Raw genomic sequence first — 8228 nt, 5'->3', positions numbered from 1 at the left:
TTACCACTCCCTTCCCCCCCACCCCGCTTCAATGCCATTAATGTGTGTACGTGTCATTTTGTTGGTTTATGTGCTTTTTTTTTATTTTCGAGATGGAGTCTCGCTCTGTTGCCCAGGCAGGAGTGCAGTGGCTCAATCTCAGTTCACTGCAACCTCCGCCTCCTGGGTTCAAGCGATTCTCCTGCCTCAGCCTCCCGAGTAGCTGGGATTACAGGCATGCCCCACCACGTCTGGCTAGTTTTTTTGTATTTTTAGTAGACATGAGGTTTCACCACGTTGGCCAGGCTGGTCTCGAACTCTTGACCTCAGATGATCCACCCGCCTTGGCCTCCCAAAGTGCTGGAATTACAGGTGTGAGCCACTGTGCCCGGCCAGTTCATGTGCTTTTAATGTTAGTCCTTCTGCATTCAGTTTTATTTTACATATGAGGTATGATTCTTTCCCAGCCTCACCTGTACACTTCCACCTCACACCCCTGATGACTGCTCTCCAGCTCTGTTGGCCAGTGGTCAGTTCTCAGAGTATGTCCTGTTTTAAACTTTCAAGGATGCTGATCCCACCTTGCACCTGCTTTGCACCCACTTAGTTGTGTGGTTTCCTTGTGCATTTCCTTGTGCATTGTCTGTGAGCAGTGGGAGGGCAGGAGCAATGTTGGACTTGATCACTGCTCTATCTCCAGTGCTTGATAAGAACTTGTTGAATAAACTAAACATGCCTAGTAAATGGGTAAAGTTGCTAGGGCTCAAGGAGAGGGCAGGGCTGGAGGTGGCAGTGGATGGATTTTTAACACACAGCTAGCACACTGAAGCTATAGTGTAGCTGAGAATGCACAGGAAGGAGCTTAAAGGCTACAAAGCTGGGTGTCTGTTGCTAGAGGTGACTCCACTCTCAGGGCTTTAAGAGGTAACCCCACAGACCACACACCCTCCACCACCCACCTCAGACCTCAGCTGTGCCCTCACTGTGGCTGCGGGCTGCAGACGTTGCTGGTCCCAAGAAATCCTTTCCACTACCTGCCTTCCTGCCTGCCTCTAATCTCCAGGCCAAGTTTCCAGCGGAAGAGAGGCTTCTGTGATACCCAGAAGTGATCTAGTTTTGTTTCTGTCCCTGACTCTCTTTCCCTCTCTCTCTGGCCTTTAGCTTTTCAATCTGTAAAACGGAGGCATTGGACAAGAGAACCCTCACCAGCTTCAACATTCCTTGACTCAGTTTCTAGAAGATGCTGCCTGCTTATCAGGGAACTGGGCAGGGTTGGGCACTAGAATTAATGAGGGTCTCTCATGCTGCCTACATTTGCATCCTGTTGGGTTGTATATTGGGGAAACCAGATGAGTCAGAAATCAGGGTAGGGAGTTTGCTGGTGAGGGCTGGAGTAGCGCTTAGAGTGGGAAGCCCAATGGAAGAGAGAGAACAAGGGAAAATACAGGAGAATAAAAAGAATCAAGTGACATGTGTTCTCCAGAAAAGAATCTCCCCATCCTGGGATGGACTCACCAGATGTTCCCCAGATGTTGCTGATGATGGGAAACATCTCCCTCTGGGATCCCAAGTAAACTCTTCTTATTCATGGGGAAAAGAAACGTCTGTTCCAAAGCATTAAGGGTGGGGTCTGGAGCAGCATCCATCTGTGACTATGGCACATATATAGGCAGAAACACACCCACATATCCTCAAGGAATTTCTGAATACTTGGAAGAGTCCTAAGTTTCTCCAACATTCAGCATCCATGAACCACCAATTTTAGGTAAATAAAAATTATCATAAGTTTTAAATAAAATTTTTTAAAATTAAAAATTAATGCTTTATTCCCATTAGTAAAGCTAATTTCAAAGGAAACTAACAATATTAAATATGACAAAATTGAGAATTGACCAGATCCATTGTAAATTGTTCAGGCTGGAGTGTAGTGGCGTGATCTCAGGTCACTGCAACCTCCATCTCCCAGGTTCGAGCAATTCTACTGCCTCAGCCTCCCAAGTTGCTGGGACTACAGGCACATGCCACCATGCCCAGCTAATTTTTGTATTTTTAGTAGAGATGGGGTTTCACCATGTTGGTCAGGCTGGTTTCGAATTCCTAACTTCAAGTGATCTGCCCACCTTGCCCTCCCAAAATGGTGGGATTTCAGGCATGAGCCACCATACCTGGCCCATCGTACATTGTTGATGGGAGGGTGAATTGACACAATCAGGGTACTGGGCAGGTTTGGGCACTTGAGTTAATGAGGGTTATAATTGGAAACTATTGGAAATAATTCCACTATTCAGTATATACCCAGGAGAAACAAGGCGCTTATACACACCAAGAGACATTTAAAAGAATGTTATAGCAGTTTTATGTATGTTTTCAGGCCATAACTGAAAACAAAACAAATTCCACTAATAGGTAAGTGAAAATTAATTGTTATCATATAATGGGATATTACACAACAATGAAAAATAACGAGCTATTGCTTCATACAATACTATGGTTTGAATGTCCCCGCCAAAACTCCGATTGAAATTTAATTGCCGTTGTGTCAGTATTGGGAGTTGCGACCTTTAAAAGAGGAGTAACTATAATTCCACTTATTTATATGAAATTTTAAAGCAGGTGAATTAAAGCACAGTGATAGATAATGTTACCTTGGGGATATTGACTGGGAAGGGGCACAAGAGCCTTCTGGGATGCTAGAGATGTTCTATATCTTGATCTGTGTAGCAGTTGGACAGGTATATACATGTGTAAAGATTCAAGTTCCTTACTGAAGATTTGTTCACTTTAAGTTTTACCTGATTTTTTTTTTTAAAGAGAGGAGAAGTTAATGTCAATTAGAGTGCCATTATTGTGAAAAAGGAGCCAGTGTTTTCAGCCTTTCACCAATAATCTACATCTAGACCAGTGAGGTATATCTGGGGTCCACAGGTCAGGTTCAACTGTTTGGTTTCTCTTCATCTAAATTAGTGTGATGGTCTGGCGAGTTTTCCAACACCTACAGCCAATTATCTGATTCTCCAGACACCAGCTGGGTGTTCAACAATTCAACTTCAACACTGACTTCCCAGCATTAGTGCAGACCCTACAGCTTGAGGGCTCAGTCCCACAAGACTGACCATTCCTCTCAGACACCAGTCACAAGTTCCAGGCTTATTGTACTTCTGACCAACCAGCTATAAAGCTGGAGTTCCCACAGCCCCCTCCTAAGATTCAATAATTTGCTGGAATGGCTCACAGAACTCAGGGAGATGCTTTACTTACCAGTTTATTATAAAGAATACAAACGAAGAGCCAGACGACAAGAAACAGATTAAGGTTCAGAAGTGTCTGGAGCATTGGGGTCTGCTTCCCTCTTGGTATGTGGATGTGTTCACCAGCCTGGAAGCTCATTCCGTCTTATTGTTCAGAAGTTTTTGTAGAGTTTAATCTCTAGACCCCTTCCCCCTCCTGGAGGTTGATGGGTAGAGTTGAAAGTTCTAGCCTTGTAATCCTTTGGTCTTTCTGGTGACCAACCTCATTCTGAGGCTAAGGGCCCCACCCTGAATCACTTTATTATAACAGCATAGACTCAGGTGTGATTGTAAGGGGCTCCTGATGGATAAATCCTGTCACTCAGGAAACTCCAAGGGAAATTCCAAAGGAACTCTGAGCAAGAAAGTAGGGGACAAAGACCAAATATATTTCTTATTTTGCCACAGATGGGTAAGAATTTTATTCCATTCATGACTCTGAAGTGCAAGGAGCTTCAAGTTATTTTTCATCTAAGAGTTTCATAGTTTTAGCTCTTACATTTAGGTCTTTAATCCATTTATAGTTAAATTTTGTATGATAATAAGCTAAGGGTCCAACTTCATTATTTTGCATATGAATATCTAGTTTTCCCAGCATGATTTGTTAAAAAGAATTTCCCCTCCCCCAAATCAAATCCGAGCAGCTGAGTCTCAAGGGGAGCTTCCCCTTCAGTCAGCAGAGACACTCTCCTGCGTGCCATCCCAACCCCACCCCTCTGAGGTCTATCTGAAGAATGGGGTTGCCTTCCCCTGTCTAGGATGACCTAGCTGTCTGATTTTCAATCCATACTGTCTGCGTGTGGCTAATATTCTCCTCCGAGGCCATGGATCCACTGAGCATAGAAGGTGGGCCCTGCTATTTCTGAGCTATCCTTGGTTGTGCAGAGGGAAGGGAAGACTCTTTTATGAGGCTGCAAATAGGGACTAAGGTCCTGGCTTCTTAGGGGGCTCAAACATTCCTCTCTGGACAACCCCACCCCAACTACCTCCTCCTCTCCATAGTCCTGAGGGGAATTCTGCTCCTCTCCACCTTGCCTTCTACTCTTCCCCCTCCTCAAAGGAACTCCCCTCTCTAGGCCTTCATCTTGGTTGGAGACCCACCCCAGCCCTCTCAACAGGCTAAGGCAATTGTTCTCAAGTTCTAACCCTTGACCATCAGCATCAGCATCACCAGAGAAGCTGTTAGAAATGCAGATTCTTGGGTCTTTCCTAGACCTACGGAATCAGAAATTCTGCAACTGGGGCCCAGCAACCTGGGTTTTAACAAACCCTCCAATTGATTCTTATGCACATCAAATTTTGAGACCCACTGAGCATTGCATTGGAAAGCAAAAACGTGGAAAGAGACTGTCTTAAAGCACATTTCTTGAACATTCTTATTTATCTAAATTGGAAGACTTTTGTGCATAGGTCTGTAGGTTAAAAATCCAAGCGGTTGAGTTCTGGGTCAAAGGAGTTTGAAAGACATTGCCAAATCACCATCCCAAAAATTGCACCAATTTCACTCTCAACCAATAGTGTCCGAGGGTGACTGTTGCCCAACACCCTCCCTGGCACTGGGTGCTATCAAACTGTGAATCTCTGCCAATCTGATAGGAGAAACAAATCTTACTGTTTCAGTCAGCATTTCTCTTTTTACGAGTGAAGTTGAGGCTTTTAAAAACCATTTCTATTTCTCAGTAAACTGCTGCTTTATATTCCTTACTCATTTGTATTGAGTTGCTTTAGGTCTTTGAGATGAAGGAGGTGAGCTTGTCTGTGTGTTACACAGTAGCACTTATTATTGGTTTGTCTTTCACCTTGTTTTATAGAATGCTTTACCGTACAGAAGTCTTTTTTTTTTTTTTTTTTTTTTTTAAGACGGAGTCTCGCTCTGTCACCCAGGCTGGCTGGAATACAGTGGCACGATCTCGGCTCGCTGCATCCTCAACCTCTAGGGTTCAAGCAATCCTCCCACCTCAGCCTCCCAGGTAGCTGGGACCACAGGTGCACACCACCACACCCAACTCATTTTTTTTTAAATTACTTGTAGAGACCAGGTCTTGCTATGTTGCCTAGGCTGGTCTTGAGCTCCTTGGCTCAAGCAATCTTCCCACCTCAGCCTCTCAAAGTGTTAGGATTACATGTGTGAGCCTAAATTTTTATATAGCCACATTTCATAAATGTTTACTTTAGGGATCCTGGATTTTATTTGCTGAATTCTTTATATAATATTATAAATAAATTTACTTATTGTTTCTCTATAGTCTTATGGTTTTATTTTTAATATATACGCTTTATCCATCTGGAATTTATTTTGATTTAGGGAATAGTGTTCCCATTATATTTTTCCCCCAAATGGGTAGCTAATTTTACTACCACCTTTCTTTACTAATTTAGAATGTCACCTTAAACGTAAACTGAATTCTGATATGTGTTGGGATCTATTTCTGATTTTCTATTCTGGTTTACTGAGTTGTCTATTTCACCTCTGGGTACCAAATTGCTTTACAAATTATAATTTCATGATATTTTTATCATCTAATAGGTCTAGCCTCATCTTGTTGCTTTTCTTTTTCAGGGCTTTCCTGGCTCTTATTTATTTCCTCATTTGGTTGTCATATAATTTTTGACAAGTTCCTCACCTGACTAACAAACAAATCCTATGGGTATTTTGATTAGAGTCACAGTGAGTAAATGGATTGAGAAAGCACTGACATTTTTTATTTTTAAATTTTTAAAATATGGAGTTGAGGTCTCACTATGTTGCTCAGGCTGGTCTCGAATTCCTGGCCTCAAGTGATCCTCCCTAAGTTCTGGGATTACAGGAATGAGCCGCTGTGCCCAGCCAGCACTGACATTTTTATAATATTGAGTCTTTCTATTCAAAAGCACAGAATAGGCCGGGCACAGTGGCTCATACTTGTAATCCCAGCACTTTGGGAGGCTGAGGCAGGTGGATCACCTGAGGTCAGTAGTTCGAGACCAGCCTGGACAACATGGTGAAATCCCGTCTCTACCAAAAATACAAAAATTAGTTGGGCACGGTGGCTCACGCCTGTAATCCCAGCCCTTTGGGAGGCTGAGGCGGGTGGATCACCTGAGGTCAGGAGTTCGAGACCAGCCTGGCCAACATGGTGAGACCTTGTCTCCACTAAAAATACAAAAGTTAGCCAGGTGTGGTGGCAGGCGCCTGTAATCCCAGCTACTCGGGAGGCTGAGGCAGGAGAATCGCTTGAACCCGGGAGGCGGAGATTGCAGTGAGCCGAGATTGTGCCATTGCACTCCAGCCTGGGGGACAAGAGTGCGACTCCGTCTCAAAAAAAAATTAGCCAGGCATGGTGGCGGGTATCTGTAATCCCAGCTACTTGGGAGGCTGAGGCAGGAGAACCACTTGAACCCCGGAGGCAGAGGTTGCAGTGAGCTGAAATCACACCACTGCACTCCAGCCTGGGTGACAAGAGGAAGACACTGTCTCAAAAAAAAAAAACAAAAACAGAAAACACAGAATAGTCTGGGTACAGTGGCTCACACCTATAATCCCAGCACTTTGAGGCCAAGGTGGGAGGATCACATGCATCCAGGAGTTTGACCAGCCTGGACAACATAGGGAGACCCTGTCTCTACAAAAATTCGAAACTTTGTGATGTGTGGTGGCATGTGCCTGTAGTTCCAGCTACTCGGGTGACTACTCAGGAGGCTGAGGTGGGAGGATTGCTTGGGTCCAGAAGGTCGAGGCTGCAGTGAGCCGTTATCATGCCACTGCACTCCAGCCTGGGAGACAGAGTGAGACCCTGTCTCAAAACAAAACAAAACGAAACAAAACAAAATAATAATAATAAAAAGCCCAGAATAGAATGTTCTCTTTATTATTTTATTTATTTTTATTTTTAGAGACAGGATCTCACTTTGTTGCCCAGGCTGCAGTGCAGTGGTGGGATCATAGCTCACTGCAGACTCAAACTCCTGGGCTCAAGCAATCCTCTTACTTTAGCTTCCCAAGTAGCTGGGACTACTGGCATGCACCATCACATTTGGCTAATTTTGTTTATTTTTATTAGTGGTGAGGCCTCACTGTGTTGCCCAGGCTGGTCTTAAACTCCTGAGCTCAAGCCATCCTCCCGCTTTGGCATCCCAAAGTGCTGGGAGCACTTTGCCCAGCCTTCTGTATAATTTTAATATTATCTTTCTAAAGGCCCTTATATGTCTTTTAAATATTTTTCTAAATAGCTTGTCTTTTTGATTGCCATTGTAACTGTAATTTCTTTATATCATATATTTCTGATAGATTATATATATACATATATATATATATAAAGTAAAGTAAAGGAGAGCTACTGGGTTTTGTATATGAACCTTGGAAACTGCCATCATCTTTATTTATTTATTTTTTTTGAGATGGGGTCTCGCTCTGTTGCCCAGTAGCACAATCTCGGCTCACTGCAACCTCTGCCTCCTGGACTCAAGTGGTCCTTCCACCTCAGCATCCTTAGTACCTGGCACCACAGGTGCTTGCCATCATGCCTAGCTAATTTTTGTATTTTTTGTAGAGACAGAGTTTTGCCATGTTTCCAGGCTGGTTTTGAACTTTTGGGCTCAAGAAATCCACCTGCTTCAACCTCCCAAAGTGCTGGGATTACAGGCGTGAGCCACCGCGCCTGAGCCGTCCTGAATTACTGTCTCTCTAATAGTTGTGAATTTTCCAGTCACATCATCTATATATAAATTTGCTTCCTCCTTCCAATATTTACATCACATTTCTCTTTTTTGTCTAATTACACTGGCTTGAACTGCTAGAGCCATGTTAAATGATAATGATCATGATGGCTCCTTTCACCTTGCTTTTTATTTTTTATTTTTTGGCTTAAAACAATAGAAATGTATTCTCTCACAGTTCTGGAGGCCAGAAATCCTAAGTCAAGGTGTTGGCACTGCTGTTTCCTTCTGGACGCTCCGAGGGAAAACCATTCCCTGCCTCTCTTG

Source organism: Symphalangus syndactylus, chromosome 1 (genome assembly GCF_028878055.3).
Source record: "Symphalangus syndactylus isolate Jambi chromosome 1, NHGRI_mSymSyn1-v2.1_pri, whole genome shotgun sequence".
Lineage (NCBI taxonomy): Eukaryota > Metazoa > Chordata > Mammalia > Primates > Hylobatidae > Symphalangus > Symphalangus syndactylus.
Note: the sequence above shows the minus strand (reverse complement) of the source record.